This window comes from Ixodes scapularis, unplaced genomic scaffold (genome assembly GCF_016920785.2).
Source record: "Ixodes scapularis isolate PalLabHiFi unplaced genomic scaffold, ASM1692078v2 PGA_scaffold5__190_contigs__length_132052651, whole genome shotgun sequence".
In the NCBI taxonomy this organism is placed as follows: Eukaryota; Metazoa; Arthropoda; class Arachnida; order Ixodida; family Ixodidae; genus Ixodes; species Ixodes scapularis.
The window spans coordinates 87,142,966-87,169,726 of record NW_024609880.1 but is presented as its reverse complement, the minus strand read 5'-3'; the positions used below and the strand labels follow the sequence as shown (position 1 = coordinate 87,169,726).

The window sequence follows — 26,761 nt, the reverse complement described above, 5'->3', positions numbered from 1 at the left end:
TCGAGAACGTGCTCCTGTTAGTTGCCTAAGGTATTCCGCATAGAAAGCAATAAAAGTATATTTTATATCGACGAAAATAAATATTACTGACATCATTAATCGGCTGACTGAATGACTGACATTCAATAAATTATATACTATATAAGGATAAGTATTATTTATTGATTATTGCAACGCTGATTACCTGATCAGGTCGATTATTAATTGGATTGATTGACTGAGGTTGGGTTGAGTCGAGGGCTTGCCCCTACTCTAAACATACACAATACCTATTATAGGGTTATTTCAGGCCGGTTGATCAGCTCCTGTTCTACCAATGTACTGAACTGACAAAGACGAACAACGGCGATGTCTCATAAATACTTGTATAAGCCTCATCGTGTGTTGAGGCCATTACACGACTTGAATGAAAAACCGCACAGATTCTTGTGGATCTGTGCGGATCTGTGTGGATCTGTGTGTGTTCGCTCTGCTGTCCCCCATGACCCGTAATTTGCTTTGTTTCCCGGTTCTCTGCTCAGATAATGTAAGCATTAGCATGTTTTTTTTTTTTGTTTTTGTTTTTTTATTTAATAAAAATATACGAGCATTTGATTTTTTTTTTTTTCAGTCTTATAGGTAGTAAGTTTCGGGACAGGAGAGAGAAAAAAAAAAAGGAAATCATTTAACATGGTTGTGCTTACAAAAACATCATTGTCACTTTTCATAATTGCCGGTGGTAGAGGTTTCTGTAAAGTCATGCAAAACACAATACGCTCAAAGCATTTTTTTTTTTTAGAAACAGGCAGCTGTGTTTTAGGCAAGACAATAGGATTGTTCCCAAAATATCCAGCCATGTTGATATTTATTAGACGAAACAAATCATGGACGCCGAGCACAATGTAGAGCGCCAATATGTGATACTGCCATTATTGTGAAGTAACAAGACAAAAGTTACATTTTGAACTTCTTCACTAAACAAAGGGCGATTTTATACAAAAGCAGCACCCTATCTACCTGTCTTTATTCCGTTGAATTCGTCCGTTCAGTTAGACCTACATAGTAACCTTTTCTTAAAATAGAAATGAAGTCTAGAAAAACAAAATGTATAGCTTAGAGGAGGAGTAAAAATCCTCTTGCTCCTCCTGCCCCTAAACGTAAAGGTGAATAAAAAGCAACAACAAGAGTAAGCGGGCTGTTCGAAAGTAGGAAGTGTTTTGTGGCTCCACAGGGTAGTAAGCATTATGCGCGTATCACGACAAGTTTCTTCTACCAAACCCTTTGAAGCCTCACAAAATTCTGTGTATCGTTTGTTAAAAAAAAAAAGAGAAAAAAAACTGCGCCGGTCAGAATGAAAAATTAAATATGTTTAACGAGGTACAATGAATAGTGCATTGTTTGGCGCCATTCTTCTTTTGGTCCGTTTTTATAATTTTTTTCACACGGACAAGACTGTTTTTTTTTTTATCTTAATGACAAGGATGTTTTGGGAACAACACCAGTTCCTTGCACTGTAAACATTGTTGGCCGACTTTCTAGTTTGTAACGAGATAAAATCTCATGTCTCACGCACTCTCGAGTCCTTGTTTATATGTTCTCTGATGAAACAAGGTAGTTATAGGTCTGTAGTAAAAGCAAGACGTCGAATGTTCCAACTATTTGCCAGACAGTTCTTGTTTACATAAAAAAAATATAAGGACAAACAAGAGTGACCCTTTCCTCTCTGAAGAATTTAAAGTGGGACAGAAAAGTAGAACCAGGAAACGAAGAAACTCAGCCAGCCTGTTTATGCACGTTGACTCCGCGCCAGCTGAAACCTGTCCACGGCCGCGATAGGGAATGCCGTGTCGCGAAAGGTGTTGTGATTCCTATACTAATATTTAAATTGAAAAAAAAACAGCACTCATCGCGAGGTCAAGATATGCACTATATACTCAATAATTAGCTTCTTACAGGCACTGTCATCGAGAAAAAAAATATCTATTAAGTTTAATATATTCCACAATTTCAGCACCGTGTAAACGATTTCAAAAGTTCAACGTCGATATACATCAGAAGGAACGTTTTCTCATCCTCAATAATAATAATAATTAATACTAAAAAGTAAAAAGTGACGTAAACGTATAATTGTTAAAAAGAAAAACGAACACTATGAAAACACCTATTACTGGATTAATTAACTGTTGTAAATAAATTAACGACAGGTACTCACAGCCTCGAGCTGCTGGGATGATGGAACAGCAGCAGGTGAAGCAGAAATAGCTACGACTGTGGCCGTCATTTTTTTTTTCTTTCTTATTGCGGACAGTATTTACAAGCTACCGGAACACGCACCAACGCACAACGTCTCGCAGCAAAAAAAAAAAAGAAAAGAAAAAAAAAAAGCGTAATCCGACACAGGGACTGGGAAACCGAAAACTCTGGGCAACCTCATCCGGGGAGTCTTTCAGGTATAGCCCGACCGCGCATCGTTGTCTGGCGACAGAGACGAGGCCGCGAAGACTCCGCGACGACGACACCTCGGCGACGCCGCGGCGGGAGCCTTTCGCGATTGGCGCGGGGCGAGCGAGTCGGTGTTCGCGGGCCGAGCCAACGCAGGTCGAGCGAGGAAGGGACAAGGGGAGAAAGAAGAAGGGGCACCTAAATTAAGCGTCGATGGGGGGGGGGGGGGGGGGGGGGGGGGGGGGGGTGAAGGTGCTGCGAAGATGTTTGTTGGCCGTCGCCGGTCGCTGGCATCGGGCGCTTCGGGAGATAATGACGCGAATGACGCGTACACCGACACGGGTCGAACCTGAGCGCGGGACATTCGTTTTTCCTTCTTGAAAGCGATTTTTTTTTTAATATATACTCCGTCTCAATTTAAACGGGGTTGCAGCTAGAGCTACATCCCAGCCGAGTCTACACTCTAAGAAATGCCTGCGCGTCTACTTACCCGCAAAACACTCAAAGAGCAAATCTCTCTGTGATCTACGAAATCAGCTCACCGAACGATGAAGCGGAACGTCCGTTTGAGTTTAAAAATGAAGTCTCAGCTGTGTCATGCTTGCTTTGCGTTATGCCACAGCGCAGACTTCATTTCGAGGTCTAAACGGATGTTCCGCCTCATCATTCGCTGAGCTGATTTCCTAGATTTGAGAGAGATTGGCTCTTTGAGTGTCTTGCGGGCAGCTGAGGTGACGCTTAGGCCGAGCCTAAGCGTTTATATGCGACGGGGAAATTGTCTGCTTTTTACGCAGGAGTTACGGTGACGTCAGAACAATCGCCGAGCTCTGAATGGCTGATTGAAAGGAAAAAAAAAAAAAGTATGAGACCTGAAAGGACGTAGCATTTAGATCTACCCACTATTTTTTTTTTTTTTTTTTGATCAGCCAATAAGAGTTCGGCGTCGTTATGACGTCTCCGCAACTCGCGCGCAAGAAGCAGGTGACTTGCTCTCCACATAGGCGAAGGGCTATTACGCCTCGCCGCTTGCAGTGCTGTGTACATCACTTCGGCGTACGCCAGGTGTAGAAACGAGCGTACAGCCGATCTACACGCGCGTAATGCTCCGCCACACTGGATTTCAGACCGCTGTTGATCTTAAAGTAAGAACTCACTCGAAATAACGCCGGTCGACAGGTGTACCGGTGTACCACGCAGGCTTAAAAAACCGTGTCTTGTCTCAGCCGGTCCTACTCGGTGGCAAGTGTATGAACGGGCCTTTAGCCGCTAGGAAGGCGAGAGAACCAATCGCGAAGTAAGGAGCGAGAACATGATAGACAACAGCAGGCGTCTCTTTAGCGGCCAGTGACTTTATAGTGAGGTGACATTCTACTACGCAACTGACCAGAATAAAACTCGTAGCCGAGAGAACCTCTCAGCTGCCCGTCTTCGGCAGCTCATTGTAGACGAGACAGCACGAGCTGGCATACCTCCATACACGAGCCAGATTACGGACGCAGGCCCCAATCTCTTGCGGTGGCACCCGTTTCTGTCGTTTCCGATCTAAGCAGGCACTGTAATCAAAATGTAGCAAAAAAAGAACGAGGTTCCGATTACGACGGGCTGCTTTTTTATCGGAACGAACTCCACGTAACGAACAGAGTAATTACATTCTAGTTATTCCTGTCCCCCGGTGGAGCGAGCGAGTTGACACCTTGATCAGGTGTTTCCGTTGCGGAAACATGCGTGGCTCGCATTGACGTCGAATCAGCCGCCATGGCTCCGCGTACCATGCTCCCGTGCATGTACCTTCTTTCTGGAGCATACATTTGGCAACATCCAATTCGTTGTTCTCGGCAAGGCTTACCAAAAAGAACAGATTCGACACTGCCAAATGTACGGGAAAAGGAGCACGGTACCGAACAATGGCGGCACAATGGCGGCTTTTATGGTGCCATATGACGTCACGTGCAAGGCACGCAAACACATGGCTTGCACGTTACGTCCTTGCCTCGTGCTGGTGGTCATACTGTGTCATAACTGCTCGTTCTTGTCGAGAAAAAAGAAAAGTAATTAAGTGGAGCGAAAGGCACAGATGCCGAAGTTGCGCGCTCAGCCGCAAGGCCATCCCAATGCCAGCTGATGTGACGTCGGTGCAAGCCATGCGTATATATACTCCGTTCCGCACTCAGCGCGAGAGCTCGTGGAAATGAACCGCAAGATAAGGCGACGGCTCTGGCGCCAGCAGCTTTTGTCAGCTTTTGCCCAGCTTGGTCTAACGTATCGACACCTCAGTCTCGCACTTTTCTCGCGGGTGCCGCAAGTTTGGTGCATAGTGCAGGGTGGGCGCAATTGCATCCTGGTCTTTTTGCGATTCAAAAATGCGACTTGTTGAGATTTTCGTACGGCGTCCGGGAGCTCAGACGACATCGTTTTGTTCTGTCACGGGTATACTTTAACATTTCGGGAATTCAGAAAACTGTTTCCTGCGATTTCAGATCAGGTTTCGGATAACTGGCGACAACTATTTTCAAGCACCGAGTCATACAGAAAAGTTTCAAATGACAATCTAGGCTCATGAAAACTTTTCATTTCATCTTTTTTTCCTCAGAAGCCGAACGACACTACGAGCCATCTCAACCAATCCGGTCCTTCCCTTGAAAACATTAAAGTAAAAATTATCCGACAATTCTGGTTGTTGGAAGCGAGCAAGAGGTATGTTTCAGGTGTTCAGATGACTAGGAAAAATTCGCGGCAGTACTATCTCAGTGGATGTCGCCAATATTTTTTTTTCGAAATGATTGTTTTTGAAAAAACCACTCACCCAAAGACGTCCAGAAAAAAAAAAAGGCTCCGACGGCTTCTGGCCGCCCTTTTAAATTCCACAGGGAGCCGTACCGAGTAACTCCGCGTTGCGTGGCGTAAATGAGAGTCTTCGTCTTTCTGCGCTTGAAGAAAAACAAAATGAATAGATATATGGAGAGCATCCTTGTGGAGCGCCTGCAGCGTTAATTGGATCTGCGGCGCGGAGCAGGCAGCGGAAGACGTTCTGCAGATGTCCTATCATTGGGTGATTGATTGGAAACGTTGCGAGTGTGAACGGGCCATCGAAAGGTTCTTCTTAGTTATATCCTACATCGCACTCGCAAGAAAAAAAAACAAAAAACTTTGAAAACGAGAAGTGGTTTGAAAGCAAATGTTAGACATTGTCTGCTAAGGTTTCAACGACTATGAGTGATGAGTCTTGGAAGACACTTACGTGCTACGTGTCGATGGGGGCTTTGAGTGACGAACAATACCTTGAAATTTTCATCTTTTTTTTTTCTCCGTGTATTACGTAAATGTAGTGTGTGAGCGAGTGTGTGTGTGTGTGTTTTTCTTTCTTTGTTTCGTTTCTGGTTTGTTAAATTCCGAAGATTTTGAATCGCAAGGTACAGCAAGGCTTTGATTCGCTTCAACCAACTCTAGGTATATCCACTGCGAAAGGTAAACAACGTTGGGACAAAGTTCAATCAAAGAGTCATGTGCGACGTCAGCTTTATTTTTAACATCGATGTTTCCCGAGCAAATACTTTTTCGCAAAGCACTTGTGAGAGTGAATTGCTGGAGTCCACACATCAGGCTCGGCGAAAGGCGAGGCTACAAATTTGTTTAAACATCGAAAGAACAGTCTGCACTCTGGGAAGGATTGCATTAAATTTCACCACGTTCAGTACAATAGCCAAGACTGTTTTATTTAGATCTAAACATATTAGTCGGAGGCTCAAAGTAAATAGCGAGAGAAATTCCGAGGTCTGGCTGCTCTTTGGTTTGCAACGTTAGTGCCAAAGTGCCATAAAAGCATAACCGAACAACCTGCAATGAAACGTAACCCTGACAAGTTTGGCTTCTTTGAGCTTTCAGAGCCCTAAATTGCAAGAGAAAGTTAAGATTATGGCACCACACAAAACTGAGTTACTTGAACCCTTGTCTCTTTCTTTTCTTTTCATTGTAAAAAAAACCGGTGCTGGTTTTTTTGTTTTTTTTTACGATAAAAACGTAAAACATTCATAAAAGGAAAACCACGAGGTGTCAATCGAGTTTGCCATTCTATTACAGCGCCATACCCCGCCCGTAATTTTCTTCTTTTGTGCGAAATTGAAACACAGTTCTATGACGAAGCAACTACAATTGTGTTGCGTCTAGCCAAAACCAGAATGTGCTAATTGTGGCAGAGCGCATCCCGTACGTCATCACTATCCAAAGCCGTCTGATCGCAGCTTTCTGATTAAAAAAAAGAGTATTTAAAATTTGAACACTTCTATCTTACAAACTTATCTGCGCTTGTAGGCCTGTTTAGAATGTAATAGCAGTAACAGTAAATACAGGGTGTCACAAAAGAAAATGTACACGGTCTTCTTTACCACAAAAATAAACTAGCCATCGCCGAACGCTCATTTTCCGCCCAAAGGTAGAGCTAGAGGTCACAACCATATGCCAAAGTTTCTGCCCGATCCGATAACTTAATCAAAAGTTATAAGTGATTTTCTGAAAATTTCAATGGGAAAATGGCGGCCGACGGAGTTTTCAAACACATGGGGCTCCATGGTACCCGAAAACGAAAACGGGCAAAAACGGGCTCCATTTTCCCATTGAAATTTTCAGAAAATCACTTATAACTTTCGATTAAGTTATCGGATCGGGCTGAAACTTTGGCATATGGTTGTGACCTCTAGTGCTACCTTTGGGTGGAGAATGAGCGTTCGGCGATGCCTGGTTTATTTTTGCGGTAAAAAAGACCGTGTAAATTTTCTTTTGTGACAGCCTGTACATTATTCAGCTGTGTTTATTTTTACAGTTATGCTCGCGGCCAATCACAATGGGCTCAAGGGAAAGATTCAATCCTTCAGCCACGTGACCTGCAAAGGTAGCTTGGGTACTTAAAATAATAAACAATCGAAGCCCAGAACCTGAAACCCATTTTCGTTCATACGTTTAAGTTAAATATGTAAGCGAAAATAGGTTGGAGGCTCTGGGTTTCGATTGTTGATTATTTTACATTATATCTAAAAAGCACAAAATAAAAATATTAATTATTGTAAACCCGACAATAAAGATTTTAACCTTCGTCAAATGCACACACACACACATACACACAAACTACTTAAAGCTTAAACTAAAACACCTTGATGTAATTTTAAATTGGGGCAGCCTGCCAAAGGCTGCCCTAATTTACACCTATGTATGCTGGCATCTTTGCAAGTGCGCTACAACAGAATGTTGATGCCAAATATAAGGCGATACATTCCCCGAGACATTTCGACGCCCCTGGCAGAATCTGAGCCGAGAACACCGACACTAGAAATAACTTGCTGTAGAATGACGGGCGTCTCCTCGCTTGCGTTTATTTTACAAACGTCTGAAACACTGCCAAAGCTGACAATTGAAACCAACGGCAAGTGTCTCTTCACTTGCGTTTATTTTACAAACGTCTGAAACACTGCCAAAGCTGACAATTGAAACCAACGGCAAGTTGAATAAAAGCGCTCCTTTTTTTTATTTTTTTTTAACTTTCCAAGACTCTCGGAGACAATGTGCCAATTAGAGGGGAAATAATGGCTAAAGCAAACATCGCATCGGAAAGAACCGAAGAGGTGACGTTCGTTGTTCGAAAATAAAGCTAGAACCTGCCATGTGGCATGGCCAATAAAACAAACCATTGCGGGCTGCAGGCCGAACTCGAGTACCATTCTGTACTCCAACCTCATGAAGCAATTTTCAAGATTTTCGGGAAGGGGAAATTAGGGAAGCGTGACAATTTTTGTCAAACACGTATATGGTCCGCGAATACGGGGTCATAAAAACTATGACAAGTCATATACATTCTCACTTTTGCACAAACTGAAGTCCCCGCGAGAATCTTAACCTGGTACTGTAATGAAAGATACAACAGGCGCGTAACTTCCATGGGATCTACTGGCTCCATAGGCGGCGGGCATGTAGGAAATAAACTATGTCAAAAGCTTGCACTCTCAGTCACGCTGCCTTACTATGTTTAGTTAATAAAGAGTACAAAGGATTTCCACGCGAAGCGAAATGCTTGAGTTGAAGGGAAATGCGAAAGCTTGCCCACGAAGAAAAAAAAAAACGCCTGGGAAAAATACAAAATTTAGGCTTACCAGGTGAACCTAGGAGTGCGCAAATTGGAGACACAAGGGGACAAGATCCACGTGATGAATACGAGCGAGGACGTCTCGGCGACCGCCAAAAGATCCAACGCAAGCTCTTTCTCAACCGTCCACTTCCCGTGACCTCATATATGAGTTGCTGCTCGTGCTATTTGCCAAGACGCTCGGTGATCTTGATCGTCGGTACGATCAAGGCGCCCTTGAATCCGGATGTCGCTCGTTCGAATCACTGTCGCCGCCGCTGCCCGACATGTCAGAAACCCCGGCGTCGATGGAAGTAAGCTCGACCACGGGGCATTTGACGGACTCGAGCCAGATGAAAACAGGAGGCAATCTGTCGGGCCCGTTATCAGGGCCGAAGTCGACCTCACAATGGCCGATAGCTGGACGTATTTTGTTTTACGATCGCTTTCTTCCACACGACGACCGGAAAGGAATTGAAGACAATAGCCTAGCAAGACAAGAACAAAAAAAAAAGTCTCGTACTACGTCGGATGTTGATGTTACAGCAGAAAAATGTCAGCACGTGTAAGCAATAGATAAAAAGGAGTGGAAGGAGTGCAAAGGGTTGAGTGAAACTAACGGTATACAGAAAAAAATGTTCGTGCGTTGTAAACTCAGTTTTATCTCGCTTGATGTTTTGTCACTCGTGTGAATGGACGCTTTCAGAGTCAGACTATCTTCAGCTCACAAGGCGAATGAAACGAGTTTAATTATCAGGTACAAAACGTAAACAAAGCGGTGAAATGGTAAAACTTAATATTTTGGTAGATTTTGAGTGACAGTCAACGTTTCGCTAAGACATTTATAGCCACTGTCAGGATGATAACGAAAGGGCGTTATCATGACATCCACTTGTTCGTGTTAAACTAAGGTGGTAAAATAATCAAAGACGAGACCAAATCAAATTTAACCAATTTGTAATCATACAAAAGGAAGCCCGAATAGAAAATAACATAAAATAAGATAAATAAGAACTAAATATTTACGGCCGAAGCGGCAGTGTTTTCAGTTAGGCTTCTTCCGGCAGATGCGTTGCTGTTTCCACATCAATTTTTCGGGTTTCTTGCGTACCGGAGATGGAATGAAGGCTTGAGGTTCACGGTGGAACATCAGGGTGCCTTCAGTTTTCTTGCTCCAACTCCAGTCCGAAAGGAGCTCGCATTGACGGGTGGCTGTGTCGGAGACTCTCGGGTTTCCCCCCGAGCGAAGGTCTCTCTTGTCCGCTGCCTCGGAGGCTCTCACTTGGTCCTTGTAAAGTCACTGGATACTGACTTTAGGTCCGGCTATCGTTTGCCCGAGCGCCCTGGCCTGGCTGTCGGTCACTGGCTGCTCCTCACCAAATCCCTCGCGTGCCGTTTGTTTGTTTTCTCCGCGCTTTTTATGTTGTTTTGTCTTCTGTCTCTTTAGCATGCACAATGTCAAATCGTCTCCCTCGGATGCCCTGGCGTCTAGCACGCGCTCCTTGCCTCCCGTCGTACCATAGATTGTCGCAGTCGATTATTTTCACCCTCCGTTTATACTATGTTTCTTTTTATCATTTCAAATACTACGTGAGCAGTCACTGCCCAAGTTTATCTATACGCGTGGCGATTATCTCGGCCTACAGAATCGTCTTCGTGGCTATGATTGGTCTTGCCTTTTTCACCTTACGGGCGTTAATTCTTGTGTCGAATTAGTAACATCAACTGTCCAGCGGGCTATAGAAGAATTCATACCAACAGTGTCCAAGGAAATCAAAATTTCCTAAGTGGTTTTCATCTGTCCTGAAATATTATATGTGTAAAAAGCAGCATTACCACAAACTCTATAAAAAGTCAAGTTGTGAATATTGGAATCAGAGGTTTTCAGTCTGCAGAGCAATAGTTAAGAAGCTTTATTCTCAAGATAAAGTTCGTTATCACAGCTGTTTGGAAAACAATTTTAAAAAAAGAACCAAGTTGCTTTTGGAATTATGCTCAGGCCAAAAGTAAGGATAGTGTCAGCACATCTGTGTTAAAAAAATTACGGTAAGATTTTATGCAAGCCACACGAAGTGAGCCAAGCATTTGCTAATCACTTAAGCTCTTGCTTTTCGGAAAGTGACAGTGTGCCTAATGATTTTGAATTTAAGGGTTTTGCTGAATCCTTAGCATACCACAGTGTAACCAAGGATGAGGTGATGTGCTCGATACGGAAGCTCAAACCAAAACTTTCAACTGGCTGTGATGACATCCTTAATTTTATTATCAAAGGATGTGCTGAAATATTTATACCTATGCTGACACATATATTTAATCTGTCCTTACAGTATGGGGTTTATCCTTCTCAGTGGAAAGTTTCAGCCGTAATTACCAGTCTTCAAGTCAGGAAATCCTTGTAATGTCAATAATTTCCACCCTGTGTCTCTTCTTTGTGGCTTCTCAAAGGTTTTTGAGATGGTGGTGTATGAACGCTTTTACTCATATTTTAAACAAAAAATGTCACCTTAGCAACACGGATTTCTCAGGGACAGATCAGTGGAGACAAACTTAGCTACTTTCCTCGGCCATAGTGGTCCTGCAGTATGCAACCGTGGTCAGGTGGACACAGTCTACTTTGACATGACCAAGGCCTTTGATGAGGTTGACCACCAGATACTCTTGTTGAAATTTAAAAAAAATTACTAAATATGCACTTTGTATTGCGCATGGTTTGAAAGTTACCTTTCAAATCGCCAAAATTATGTTAGATTTTTAAATTGTGTGTCGGAGACATTTGCATCTTTATCTGGCGTACCCCAAGGTTCTAACCTTGGACCACTCCTGTTTTTGGTATTTGTTATTGATCTACCATCTTCCATCAGAAACTCGCAAGTGCTAATGTTCGCCGATGACTTTAAACTTTTCCGTGTTGTTGACAATGTAAATGACTGTATCCAGATACAAAATGACATCCGCTCCGTTGAACATTCGTGCTTAAAAAATAGGCTTCAACTGAATCCAAAAAAGACTGTAGTAATGTCCCTGACCAGGAAGAAGGGGAGCATACTCTTCGACTACAATATATTTAAAGAGCAAGGGCTGCGGGTTTTCTATGTGCGGGATCTTGGTGTCTTTGTGGACTCGAGATTGGACTTTCGCCTCCACTTCTCTCGCATTGTTGGTCAAGGACTTCGCCAACTGGGTGTAATTTCGCGGCTGACAAAAAAATTTCGTCGCTCTGAGTGTCTTTTATGTCTGTATTGTGCATTGGTTAGATCACGCCTCGAGTTCGCGTCTGTGGTTTGGAACTCTGTAACGATGTTGCATAGTAATCTTATTGAAAACGTTCAGCGTAAGTTTATAAGAATCTTATACTATCAATATATTGGCCGCCGCCGTTTCTACAATTACCATTCCCTGCTCACTGACCTCGGTTTAGTGCCTCTGCACGATAGACGAATTGCAAGAGACATGCATTTCCTGCGTCAAATTGTGCATGGTTTTCTTGATTCTGCCCAGCTGCTGATGTCGCTGAGGTTTCGGGTACCGTCAGGGAGGACATCAAAATGCAGAGACACGTTTTATCCTGATGTGCGGGCCACCTGCCCATGACACGTCTGCAACAGACTCATGATGCCTTTTTTCGTGAAACAGACATTTTTGCCTGATTGTGTTTTTATCCCATACTTTTATGTATCCGTGTACAGGACAGTGCACTGCTGCTCAGGCCACTTGGCTGTTTGCAGGCACTCAAATAAACCCCATCTATCTATCTATCTATCTATAGCCTCCTCTATACTCACAAAGTCTGGCACTTCGACGACGGAGCCATAGAATGTCCGGTCGCAGATTTGGAGCGCGAGGATCTGGTAGCACAGAGCATCAAAGAGCCATTTCTCGGGGAACCTGGACGTCAGCGCACAACTTTTGCAGCGGCGAGGACCAGAAACACATTGTTCGTTCGGGAGAAGTGTGTTTCGACGTCTCTCTGCAGCGGGGCACCACTGCAGTCACGGGGCTCTCCTCTCATCCGTTGTCTGCCGGTCAACCTTTTCCATTTCGGCGGCCGCTTCTCGTTGCGATATGCCATGCTTTGTAGTATATAGGAGGCTATGGTCAGAATTAGGCTACGCTTGCGTGTTCGAGGCGCGCGAGGAGCCGAAAGGCTGTGGAAATAGAAATCTTGCCACGCAAGCGGGACAACTGAAAGACCTTCCTGCCGTTCTAATTATCTCAGTGACTGTAGCTTCCAGAAGCTAAGAACGCTGGCTCCCACACAGAAGCTTCACCATGCCTTTGAATGGCAACTGGTGTCCCCACTTCAGATGGGCCATTTGTCTCGAGCAGTGCCAAAGCTAACCTTGTATGTTTGACGGGCATCACGTGCTGATTACGTGATAGCACGCCGTTACGATGCACATCCAGATCGAAACGATAAAGAGCGGAAAGGATACAATGTAAAACATCAAAAGCCTCAACCGTTCTCTTTTGCAACTTCAGTAGGTACTAAGTATAACGATCAGGGTGCACGGCACGTCACGACAAATGAACCTCTCATAATTGCCCCGGCAACCCCCTTCGGTTACACATCTGCAATACAAAACTGGGTCAACCGATAAAACGAGGCCCGATATAGCAAACAAGCTAATGAACCCCCGCTTTCGTCCTGTCTCATTAAGCCTAAGTATACTTTTTTTGGCCGTCAAGAACCAAGGTGTACCCCTTGAGTGCCAACCACCAAGTTCAAGGTCGCCACGCGCTGTCGTGAGCAATCTTCGTCGCAGAAAACCGACTTGACACATCGAGAAGCCGGTCGAAACCTTTGTTCCCACTGACGTTTCTGACGGTTCTTTAATATGTGTGCGCCGTATAATACAAACCGTCAGGCATCATTAGCCACGTTTACACTAAGCGCATTTCCATTTCGATGCATTTGAGAAAGCTCGGGAAAAAAAAGAAGAAAACTGCAAACGAACCGTAGCGGCCCGTAGTAGCTTGTCGTAATCGTCTTGTGGGTTGCCAGCACAGTTTGTTCCACCATCGCAAGCATGACCCGTTTTTGTTTCTGGCTGGCAATCTTTTTGAGGCCGTACGCTGTCCCAAAACATCAAATACTAGCTCCTTTTCGCAAACCGTGCGTTGCATAACTCGTGGCTTGGTCGCTGACAGGTTGACATCGACAGAGAGGTTTTTCGGCCTCCGCTGCGAGCTTTCCATTTTCGATAACACTTCGGCGACTCGTAAGCTTTGAGTGTGCGCGCGCAGCCGGAGCACGACAAAAGGCCGGGCGCGTGTCGGGAGGCTCAGCACCGTAAAGGCGCGTTCCCATCGGCGATGCGATCTGGTCGCGCGACAACTTTCATCGCAAAAGCGACTATCACGGGCAAAAAGCGACGCGATTTGAGCAGTCGCTACTCGACCCGACTTTTTTGCGATGCGACCTCGTAGCGTAGCGGCTGAGCCAATCAACGGCGTTCGAAGCGAGAGTTTTCGAGAAACGACTCGCTCATCGTGCACGCCGGTGGGACCATCTAAAATTTTTCCGATGCGATCTAGTCGCATCGCGAGACTGCTCACATCGCCGGTGGGAATGCGCCTTAAGAGACGCCAGCCGTCCTGATCCTGTCAGTGCCCATAATCATAATCCCCCAATGATGATGATGATGGTGCACCATCTAACGAGCTAAAAGGCGAAAAGTTCATATTCAAAGATACACTATCGCAGTGTTTTTGTAGTCAATACGAGTATTAACTGTTTATCGAGGATTGGTCATCTTAACAAAAAAAGTTTGACGAGGCGCGGGCCGTGGTGAATACGTCTTACTGAATAATACACGAAAATTAATTTCGTGGAACAAATTTTCCGGTAGGTACTTTATTTGTATGTGTAGCAAAACGCATACAAATATCTGTATCTGTAGCAAAACACATAAAAAAAAGAGAAAAGACAGTGAGGAATGTGACATAATCAAATATGACTTTTCCACAACCAGTCTGCACAGATGATGACCCAGAGACGTCCAAGCGAACGGAAAGGGACGCCGGTTTCGCCAAACGGCTTTTACAGACATGAAACCTACCTGCTTGCTGTCCACAACCTCGTAGCGAGTTTGGCAGTCCGTGGACTTACGAGCGCAGCGCAGCGCACTGGATCGCCCACAACCGACCGCCGCGCGTTCCTCTAAGCTCGCGACTGATCGGCGCTAGACTGTCTAGGATAACGGCATGATGCAACCCAAGCCATTCAACTCGCGTAGCCACGAAACACTCTTTCACAACAACGTGGCCGTGAGCGCATCCCCAAAACACATAAGAGACCGTTCAAGGAACTAATACACTCTTCATTTTAATAAATGTATACGATACCACTCAGTCGCTTTTGTTCTTACTCCGAGCCGAAAAAAAAAAAGAATTTCTCAGCGCGCGATAAAAAAAAAACGGCAGTTGCATTTCGCCTGGGATGTGGTAAACAGACCGGGAACATCCTTCAAAATGGCGTTTTCTGCCGAGTGTGCCCACCCAAATCTAGCTTATTTTTCGCTAATGTTGGATTTTCTTAAATGGGTCTTTTGGCGTCCGGCTTTTGGGGTACTTACGTAGGAGCGCGTTTGACCAGTGAGCAGAGACAAAAGCAGTCAGCTTCGAGTCTACTGACTGATCATTCCAGTGAGAGGTGGGCTCTCTGGCGTCCCTGCGAGCCCCGATCTGCTCCTCCTTCCCCTCGGTTTCTGCCCGCATAGGCTTGACTCCGATGGAAACAGAGCTGAGAGCATAGCGAGTTCCAGTGCAAGTGGTCCATCTGACTTTGGCGGAGGCTCATAAGACTTTATCATTTTCTTTAAATATGTAATATATAATATAGACGCTTTACACACGCGCCAAATTACAGCCGCCATTGCTGACCTTCTCTTGTCTTACCGAGATGCCGAACAACTGAAACGGTAGTTGACGATCCTCTACAAAGGCCGATGCTTTAGAAAAGGACACAGTTGAATCTAATATGGCAATAACCTGGCCTGCTATGGTAATGATGAAGTGAAATAAACGGAATAAGAGGAAACAAAAACTGAAGGTCAGTTATGGCGGCGACCATGAACAGGCGCTGCAAAGCGTCTATATATTTATTAGTTCCTTTTGAAACAATGCATTCAGTCGGGCCCGTAACACTGCTCACGTGTCGTCCGCTATGCTTATCGTCTGCCATAAGCAACAGTTTTGACGGTGCGAGACAAGGCTGGTGAAAGCTCCCATCAGCGCGCGCTTAGCGCGAGGTCAGCGCTACCTGTTTGTAGCGTTACGTTCCATATGTGAACAGGCCTTAAAGGAGACGTTCTGCACAAGATATTCACAGATAGAATAGGTCGCAAAGACGCATCTGTTGCGCGAGATTTCTTTAGAGAAATAAAAATAACGAAAGGAAAGTTGAGCTTCGATCGAATTTCACAAGGCAGTCTCACGCTCACGCTCACGCACACAAAAATAATACTTTATTTTCTAGCGGATCTCAATACCAAAAAAGGCTCAAGTCTTCGGTGTCCGTCCGGAAAGCCAGTTTTGTCACCATGTGTCGTTCACGAATCACGGAGCTGCCACTTCAGCTCCGCTTGCCCGAACGATACTCGCGAAACAAACACGTCGAGACACACGATCGATAGAAGCGGACCTAATTAACACAGTTGTACTCGGAAGCGGCGTATCGAGCCATACAGAGGAACCATTTCCGTAACGATGTGGGCAGCCCTTCATGTTTGGGAATATTTGTCGACTGGCGATTGTGGAGTATTTAATTTGTTCTACTCAAATGAATGCGGCTGCTTTCTCGATTCACGAAGTCGACTGGTTTTACTCGGTACCCCACGAGGGGCCTCTTTGCATCTGTGCGTGAATGAATGCACACAAACGGGGTGGTTAAGCTTTGGAATACTAGCGATCCGGGAGGGGGATGGGTCCATGGATCTGCTTCAGTTCTATCTTCAGTCGACCTTCAATTTGTTTAACGGTGCGTACTACTTGCGAAGGAATGGAATATGCATTGGAGCACGTGTATCATCGGTGCTGTGTGATATTTTCTTGGCCAAACTAAACCGATCTTTTAATGAGTATTTGGGCGCAAGCAGCGTCAACAGGGATTTCAGATCTGTGGATGACTACCTAGTTGTAACAAAAGGAGTTGATGAGGCTTCGGTTAATAACGTTGTGGCTTTTGTATTAGATGCTTTTAAGTGAAGAAGAAAATAGATAGTGTTATGGAGAATTTGGCAGCATTGAACTGCCGAATTCTCTATAGCACCATCTATTTTCTTCTTCGCTTGACGGCACATAACTCGTTAATATCCAATATGGTAAGTGTAGGGATTGAGCCCAGACTCTGCGGGGTATTATTACGCAGTACGATCCAGCGGTCCACGGACTCAGAGCAGCGATGAGCTGAATAACAAACCCAGCGCTCCATTCGAAGCGGTAGATACAAAGTTGCTGAAGCTCGGGTTCTCGTAGTGCGTTAATGATTGATTACGAATTTGCGAATCATAAACAACTTCCCTATTCTTGCATGTCGGCGTCATAGACGGAGTAAACTGCTAGCTTGCAGAAATTGGTCAACGCAGAATTGGAATTCTAGATAGAATAAATTTAGTAGCTCAATTCTAGATAGAATAAATTTAGTAACTCAATTCTAGATAGAATAAATTTAGTAACTCAATTCTAGATAGAATAAATTTAGTAACTCACACTAGTGTTCCACGCTTTATTACATGTATTAGAAAAATCGATACCTCGAAAAGTTGTCAATAAGGAACTGCGCGTCGCAATGTGACACAAAATTTTTTAGCGTCTTAGAGCGACTCTTTAGGAACTTGGAACCCGGTAGAAATGTTCTCGTTGCAGTGAATCATTCATTAGCGATTGAGCCTTATTTTGCCTTCATAATTACATGCCTACCATCTGCTGTGGTTTTGTCAGGCATAAGGCATTTATGTGACTCAGCCACAAGTCCGAATTTTCATACACTCTGGGTGGAAAGAAATACTTTAGGCTGCAGCTTTTGCAGCCTTTGTGGTAGATGTCAAAACTGCCGCGCTCTCTACACCTCCGTAAGTGCTGGAAATCGTCTGAGTGGCGCAATTGGTTTCTTTTTCATCGTCCTTTCGTACATGATGGCCGCGTTTCTTCGAAACTGGATCAAGTTTGCACGTCTAGTGAGTTTTCTTGCTGCAGGCTTCATTTCTGTAGACTAGCTCAATTTGGTCAAGAAACAAATGCTCTCCTTTTTGAGCAAGGAGGCACTGTATAAAAAGGAGAATTTTGCATACTTCACCTCGCAGACTGTGTAAGAAAAAGGGGTCCTCTTTGGAACTACTCTCGTTGTCCATTTGAACACATGAATTGCCAAATTGTTAAGCTTGTGAACGAAACGAAGTATGCGCAGTTGCAAATTTACATGTCAATATCCCTGCCACAATTGTGCAATATCCGTGTGTCGAACTCGCGTGCCTTGGCATTGTTGAAAAGATTCACCAAAGGTTACAATTTGAAGCAACACATAGCGAAACTCGCAGGAGTATTTCTGCATGAAAAGGGAAGTGTCACAACGACGTTGTTTGTTTTAAGAAAGCAAGTGTTGGCGTTTTCAGGGTTTGCATAGCTAGGTGTCACAAGTCAAGACGTGTAAATTCTTTTGTGGAGGTTGATGACACATTTGGCAGAATCACGTAAATTTTCTGCTGTGTGGATAACCACACTCACTGCCACTGTGATAAAGAGGTTTTCCTTTTTAACAACAAGTTAAGGGTGACGGGTCTTTGAAACTCTAAAGTTTACGAGCTGAATATCCAACCGTTCTTCGGGGTTTTGTCCGATAAAGAAACAGTTAACTTTCCAGCACGTCGGGCGTCAAGGCGTGTTTTGTTGACAGCTTGTCAGAAAAGGTTCCTGTGCAAGGTAGGCCAGGTCTTTGTTGAAGAAGCCAGTTGAGGAGTGTCTTCTACTAGACATTTCTCACCTGTGCAAATGAATAAGCAGCTCTATCAGCTCTATTTAAGCTTCGAGAATCAATTAAAGATCTTCTTCATGTTGTTTTGCTAGCAATGTCAATGATGCCAGTCGCCTGTACTGTGAGCATTATGCTTCACCACTGTGGTAGTTAATTCTGTGTGCCTGGTTTTTAGTATGGTTTTTGTGACAAGAGGCACATCTGCCAATAAAATAACTGTCTTTTGCATAAAGTGCATGCCATAGTATTTGCCATTGTTGCATCCTTTCGCCGATTTACTTTCTACACAAGCACATAAATTCTATGTAGGCCCGACGGCCGGAAATCACTGTACAGAAATACTCACGAAAAAAAAATTAAGCCAGAGTAAACTTGCCGGTGAGTTCAGGAATTTAGTGACACTGGAAAACTTTGATAGTTTTAGAAAACTTTAGTTTTAGTTGTAGGCTCAACTTACCCTAATACGACGTCAGCAAATAAAATTTAAACATGGATCCCTCAGGAAATGAGACTTTCTGTTGATTTCAGCAAAGAGAACAAAACTTACAATATGGAGCCAGCAGAAAGCCTGCAGACTGCCGACGCTGGTTAGAGTAGGTAATCAAACATTTAAATACTTAGTCAATTCACGATTCATGGGGACACTGGCTAAAAAAAAAGTCAAAAGAAAGGAAAATGCAATACATTGCAAAAGCTTTTGTGGAATTTGCCTGACTTCGGGCAGGAAAAAAAATATTCATTATTCAGGCTCAACTGCAAGCCTGTTTACACAGGCTACAGAAGGTAAAGAAAAAGCGCGCGACGCTAAAACGGCTAACATTAGTCATGTCACATATTTAGAGCTCACGGCCACCGCTAAGGGCTGTTTCGAAGCCTGTGGTTGGCCCCGAGATGCTCGCCTATTCAAACCAATGTATGGCCAAACTCTCCGAATAAACGGCTCTGGTAGAAGGCTGACCACAGCGACGCTCTCGATTGCACACGTCGCTAATTTACCCCGTAAGTGATGACGTCACAACATGGCGTCTGTGTCCAAACAAACCGTTGCTAGGGACGTTGGTATAGACCAACGTTACTAAAACACTCAGTTGGGAAACTCCCATGGAGACAGCCCTAAAAATATGGCCCCAATCTGTCTCCGAGCACCGAGCTAATGACGAACACAACGCCACCATTTCTCCCGCAGCGGCCACTCGAGAAACTGCACGTGACTTCTATTTTTGGCTTTGACAGGGGTGAACACCCGTCTCCCCGGCGGACGCGCCGCGTTGAACCACTGAAGTTAAAATGCACCTAGGTCGGGACGCGCTACCTGAAAGGCCCGCTGAGGCATGGTTTTATAAAAACAATATTAATTGTTCCGCAAAACCTTGCGAACTAAAGATGATAAAAACATCACGCGCCCATCATTTGGTCCTAAACTCCAATAAATTTCATACAAAAAGAGTCTTTTCCGTTTGTTTTTACGCAAAAAACAGGCTTTCAAAAAGCTCGAGGTGACCTTAGTACAGACAAACGAAAAAGAGTGGCACTGTTGTCGCATTTAGCTCGGTCTCGGTGGACGCCAGCGGCCCAGGTTTCGACGGCGAGTTTCCCAACTGAGTGTTTTAGTAACGTTGGTATAGACTAATGCCTGGAGACTCCACATGAGAATAGATTTTTGCTTACAAGTAAGTAAATAATTTTTGTAAGCAACCTAACTTCTTGATATTTAAATATGAAGATGTTCTTGTCGTCTCAGTGTCGTATTGCAACAATGAAAGCCATTTCTGAAGTAGTACACTCCGCTTTTCTTTGGTAGCAGACGACACGTTAGATTTGCTGGCCTCTGTTGCAGCAGGCGTCTTCATTGAATTGCGTCGGTAAACAAATGACAAAAACAAGTGCATTGCCGTGGCTGTAGAGGCCTCCGCAATGTGCGTTTTTTTCTGTGAAGAAGCCAGCTTAGTTCAGAGGGGTGAACATGCCGTAAAATCAAGCCACGTCATGCAGATCATTTACGACGACGACCTGAAGTGCATTACCGGCGTACAGCAGGCCAGTATGAGAAACAAATAGTACGCCGTCAAGGTGATTCGTTTATTATTATTATTATTAATAATATTTAGGTTGTCAGGTTATTAAAGAATTCCATGTCTATCGCGATTTTTCAGTAACCATTGCAGCGATGGTTACAAGCAGGTACGACGCACCCTCACATAGCGCGAGTCCACAAACACAATTTGGGATCTCGACCGATCGCCTGAAGTGCTTTTCTCACGCGTCCAATGCGACATTTTAGCAGACGATCATCTCGATCGACGCCCGGACTTTCGATAAACCATATTTTGCATCGCACCCCACTATGAATTCTTTTAAGTTACTGAAAATCATCATATTTAGAACAAATTCAATATCAGAATATCGTCCTTATTCACACGATTCAAATGACGGCTCCGGCTTGGCCTGCCGGCGTGTGGCAGACGGCATACTTCTTGCATTCGTCGTCTGCTGCAGGCATCTTGAGGACCGGAAGTTGCAGTCGTAAATATTTTAGAAACAAGCGATTACCGGCACACTTCTGTCGAAACATATTTGACATTCAAGCTTTCTATATCTGTGATTTTTAGAAGTTTAAATCCTACTCCTGATTTTTGAACGGTCGGGTTTTCGTAGCGAAACCTAGCCACATGTATTTGTCCATAACAATGAGGCCTAGCAACGGTTTGTTTGGACCCATGATGTCACGCTTACGGAGTCAATAGACCATTTGCTATATTACCCAAGCATGAAGGAGAATGAAGGAATTGGTGTTCCAGGCGCCACACGCGCACGCGTTCCCAGTATAAAAGATTCGAAGTAAATAACAGAACTAAAGCGTTGACGAACGCGCGTGCAAGATACCATTTGTTTGAGGCATTTGCTTTAGGAAAGTTTCTACTACTGAGGCCAGCACGTGCGGCGCGTGGAACAGCAATCCCTGCATTCTCCTTGGCGCTTGGGAAATTTACGGAAATTTAGCAATATGTCTATTCGCGACTCCAGCGACCTATAGGGGGCGCTACCACCAAACAAACATGGCGGCTGAGTCCAGGTCGCGTCGGCTCGGCCGGGCCGCCTGAATAGGTGGCGCGTTCAATTTAACAGATTTTCTTTTGTTTAATGCCCAATTTTATAGGTATTTGAACTGAGACGGTTAGGTGTAGCCGGTGCAGATAAACTTGCAAAGCATAGTTTTGTTTTGCCGGTGTTTTTTGTTCTTTTCGTGTCAAACTTTCGTTTCGGAGATTTCGTTCAAAACCGAAACTATGGACTCCGGAGAGGCGGTAATATACTAATCAGTTTTGATCATCTAAGGAAAGTGGCGATGACTACAGAATTGTTCCACAGAGAGTAACTTTTCAGCTAACTTGCATGCCTCAACCATGCGAATTATCTGTTCGCGAAATCCAGCATTTTGTGCGTATCCGCATTTAAGAAACAGCTCCAGTCGTCCGCTCGGTCAACAACACAGGCTGCAGGAAAATTACGAAAATTAAGCAAGCGCTTCTTAAGTCAAGGACCATGTTAACCCGCTGGCGCCCCACTAAGCAGCTGATACTCGTATTTCAATTCATATTTTAGTAGCAATCGAGAAGTTATTTTGACTAGCGGGTTATGTATTATATTACGTACTATGTCCACTAAGGTGATATTAGTATATTCTTCGGGTGTAAATATCAGTTGACTAGCTATTAGGTGAGCTGCTGAATAAAAGTATATTTGACAGACAGAGAGATACTATTTCAACTTAGCCAAATGGTTCTATAGCCGGCAGCACGGAGACAAACTGAAGAAAGTCTTCATCGAACATTCACGCAGAACCTCTCTGCATTGAACTTTTCTTCGAATCCTGAACGGAAAAAATGAGTATTTTTTGTGGCCGGTCAACCTGAGCAATGTAGACGTATATTGCTGCTGGCTTCGACGTCCTCGTAATATAAATATTGAAGGCGCGATAGGTCAAAATGCCGTGGCAGCATCTAACGTTGCGAGACTCGTCCCCCACCTTTTTAAAACAGATAATTTCCATCATTCATAATTTGCAGCGAGCAGGTTTTCCTGAATCAAGTAATTGCAAAATCAGCCCAGCTCTTTCAGCGTGGTCCAGAGGCTTTTTCGGCGAAAAGCAGTCAGTATGAATAGCCAACGAACCGACCGGGGTGGGTGGCTCAAACATGAAGCTATAGCCGAACACAACCAAACTCAAGAAAAGCAGCTATCGAACCTTCCCATTCATTTGACTGCAACATTGATGTTCCCTCCAGTAAAATGCCTTGTCTGTCGTCCTCAGTCCACTGTTCTACATCCTTATAAAGAAACCACTTATCAGTTACCAAGTAGTCATCACTTTGCATGTGAATCGAGACAGACAAGAAATCAACACGTTTCTCCGCGATTCCTCCCCATCCAAGAAATCGAAAGCACGCGACCGTGTGCTGTGAAGTAAACGGGCTTTCAAACACGTAATAGAAGAAAAAAATCTACTGAGGCTTCACCACACTAATGATCACTCAGGCAAACTTAAGAAACATTTGGACCTTCGTCAAATTACAGTGTTCGCGACCGCGCCGACTACACGCTTCCGCGAAAGCCACCGGACGCGGAGGGGCGCGAGCGACCTGGACCGGCTGGTTCCCGGTTTTCCCGCTTGGTGGCGTCCGTTTTGCTGGAGTCGCGAATAGACGGTTGCAGGCAAGGCGACTGGCCGCCGCCATGTCTCGACTCGTGTTAATAAGCCCGCACGGTTGCAAGCTTGACAAAGCTATGTTCACGCGCAAGCTGCACGAGCTGCGCGCGTGGGGCACCTCCAACACCACCTAGATAAGCAGAAGGCACCGTCATCACAGTCAGATCGATCGAGGCCTGAGATTGAGCACGAGTGCTGCGTCAGTGTTCGGCCGGGGCTCGTGTCCAATCAGCGCGTCGAAGGTCGGACTCGGGCCCAATAGCCGAGTTAACGCGATCCGACTGCGATGACGTTTCATGAAGGGAGAGGGGGTGATGCGGAGGCTTTGATTCTTCTAGGTGGTGCTGGCACCACTTGGGGCGCCTCGCTTGCAATTGTCTAGAGGTCCTATTAGCTTTCTTGAAACTCCGCGTACTTCTCCGTTGGTGAAACCTAATGCAAGAAGTGACACTGTGAGTTGCAGGAGAATGATTGGGCTATTGTTAACAACTGCACCCCCACCGTGGGCGAAAATTATTATCAATGAATGAGTCACTCAATCCATAAGCTAAAATATGATTTTTTTTTTTTTTAGAAGCATTGTAGTGTATTTTCGACAAAGAACTGTTAAAAACTACGTTTCTTGTTCTCGGTTTTCATTTTGTGGACCACAGCTTTGATGACACGTGATCGTTGGAAAGGGTGACATTGGCCAACTACTGCTTTGTTGTTACGGTCTCCTAGAGTTTAAGCAACGCAAGGCGTAGTGAGTTCCTATAGTATCGTATCGTTGCTCCACAACCCACGAGGTCGATGGGTTGGTTTAGCCGGTGATATCGAATGGACAAAGACGAGAAGCGCAGTGACGATGCAACTTTTGGCGCTGCTTCATTGGCTACGCCAGACCATAGCTTCGGCTGCACTCTAACTATACTGTGAAACGAAGCATGCGGCCTGCAAGTTCGTCCGCTCCACGCACACTTCGTGCGTTTGTTCTCCCCCGCGACCTCAATCAACGACGACGCGAGCTTGGCTGTCTCGGCATCGCGCCTTCTTTATGCGTTCTCTATATGTTGCCCTTTTGATTGGCTTGTCTCTCTTTACGCGTTCTGATGAGCCAAAGAGGCGCTTCAGAACAAATTACCCGGCTTTAAAGATGGTGTAATCACGTTAATTGCATAGTTAAGTTATAACATCGTCACTATGTGCACTGTCGTTTCCTGCCTGCTTGCCAGGAAACTCCTGGTCGCCCAAGTGCTCTGCGAAGTCGATGCATCGATCACGTACCTTTAGTGTCGAGGAGTTCCGTAAACATACAAAAACAACGCGTCGTAAGAAGAAAAAAAGAGGCTTCCCACCACAGGAGAGAATCATCGATCCATTTTATTGATTTTCTCTCCGACCTCATAAAGTTGAGAGCTGACTCCTTAGTAGTGGCGGGAAGTATGAATGGGCTGTTGCCCTACACAAAAATTTGTTCGAACCCACTTCTTGCAAATATTTAAGAAGTGGCGCTGAATAGATTTCGTCATTGACCCACAAATAAAAAGAACAAAGAAAAAGACGATGAAGAATTCATTTGGTAACACTTCATAATAGTACACGACCATTCACGATATGAGCGACAACACTTAATCTGGGCGTTTGTTTCGACTGCAGCCTCTCCAGTCCCCATTATTGTTTGATTTATCGAAGACTTGAGGGAAGGAAAGCTAAACTTCGAGTTTCAGACCTAGTTTGGAGCAAAGCCTCTTTGAAAGACTGGCAACTCCACAAAATGAGAGGCCATTCAAGCTCTGTTTGTTCGCGATTCAACATTAGCAATTTAATTTAAGTTTCCGCGTCATTATCTGAGATACTGCTCTAACAGGTTCGGGTCTGGTCCTCGTCTTTTCGCGCTGTTTTTAATTCCGAAGTATGTACCAACTCGCCCAAGCCTCAACTTAAGCGAAATATGAGCACTCTCTCAATAAATCCTGTGTTCTTTTCTCGTTGTCTTCGTCTTTTTTGCGCGCTCTTTCCAATTTCCTATCTCAATAGACGTTAGGATGTAGATGTGCTTTCCGTAAACTTCCCATCAATATTCGTGTGTTTAAAATCGTACTTTTATATCTCAATGTGCAGCTGATAGAAACCCGTTAACGTAAACTGGAAAAAAAAATTGAAGCTTGTCTGTTTCATGGGTTTCGGCTTCTATGACTGCCAAAAACGCCTTTGGATTTCTAACCTTCCCACCTACTAATCGGAGCGAAACATTGGTCAGATTAATCCCCATTAGGGAAAGACTGTGTCCCCGATCTTGTTCTTCCCCTGTCTCTGATATCTACGCTCTCCCTCCCCCGGCGATATATGAGTGTCTCGACTCTCACCTCATTATCACTTTGTCGCAAGCTTCCTATGCACCAGCGCTAAGGTCCCCTACGCGCGACATTAGAACCTTGAAAAACCCTCGTATTGTGCCCTTACACGTTACTCTGGTTCTATGACACTTTTCTGCGATGATTTGACTTCCGCAAAAAGACACGTCGCAAGACTGCATTAAAAACCCCGGTTCACGTGTAAACCAAGGTTGACGTGGTAGACTCAACACCTTCCATTGGGTCGTGTCTCGGTGGGACTAGTATACGAATGGTAGTCACAACTATGAATATCGATTCCGCTACCTAAAGGAAACATAATCTACACCGACGGGAAAGCAGCATTCATGGCGGTTCAGTGGTAGATGTTTTTCTGCTTTTGGCCCTTAACCGGGCTGGCAGTATCGTAAAATAAATAATCAACGAAACGTGAACTTCAAGCGGGATGATATTTAACAGTGATTGGGATTGTTTTCCACGCTTTGATTAAACTGGGCCGCGAAGGATTACAAATAGCGACACTCAGACTAGAGAGACGACGTGAGATACACAAATAAGCGCAATGTTCTTGTACGTCGCGCCGTGATATCTATAGCCTCAATGCCGTTATTATTTGTAATCCTTCGCAGTACAGTTCGATCGAAGCCGAGCATTTCGAGCGGGACACGTGGAGGGGTCGGGAACTTACCTCAATCGTAGCACGGGGTCGTACGAGGTACGTTTGAGCAGGATCAGCTGATTGAAGAGGCGAGAATCGGGGCTCGCTTCGCCGATTTCCATTCGCAGCCGCGCACCAACTATCGCAAATATCTATCACTCCCGAGCCACCTGTGTGAAAGTCCGCAAAATACGCGTCGGCTCCTTGGACGTTCGCTGCACGCAAGAGAAGGGAGCGCGCGCGTACGATCTCGGACCCTGAGAATAGAACCGCGGGGTTGCAACTCGGCGTCGTCGGCGCCTGGCCCCGGATATCAAGCTTCCACTCTCGCCCACCTGGTCCAGGGGAGAGGAAGGGAGAGCGCAAGAAGCCCCGGAAAGTGGAGCATGCGTGCTGGGGTTCTTCCGTCGATGGGGGGAGAGAAAAAAAGGAAGGAGAGGGGTTCGAACCCCGAGAGAGCGGAAAAGATGGAAACGCCCCGACTCGTTTCGGGTCAGTCTATCCGGGGGCTGGGGTTTTGGACGACAGTGAGGGAGGATGAGAAGAAGGGGAGGGGAAA

General features: G+C 44.9%; 1 protein-coding gene across 1 annotated transcript in view; it reads right to left on the bottom strand.

Moving 5' to 3' along the window:
- Positions 1 to 26,473, bottom strand: part of LOC115329368 (excitatory amino acid transporter 2) — a 53,519-nt gene extending 27,046 nt beyond the window's left edge. The window contains exon 1 of the mRNA XM_042294083.1: positions 26,233 to 26,473. The gene's annotated coding sequence lies outside the window, so the exon portion shown is untranslated. The remainder of the gene's footprint in view (positions 1 to 26,232) is intronic.
- Between the last annotated feature and the right edge of the window lie 288 nt (positions 26,474 to 26,761).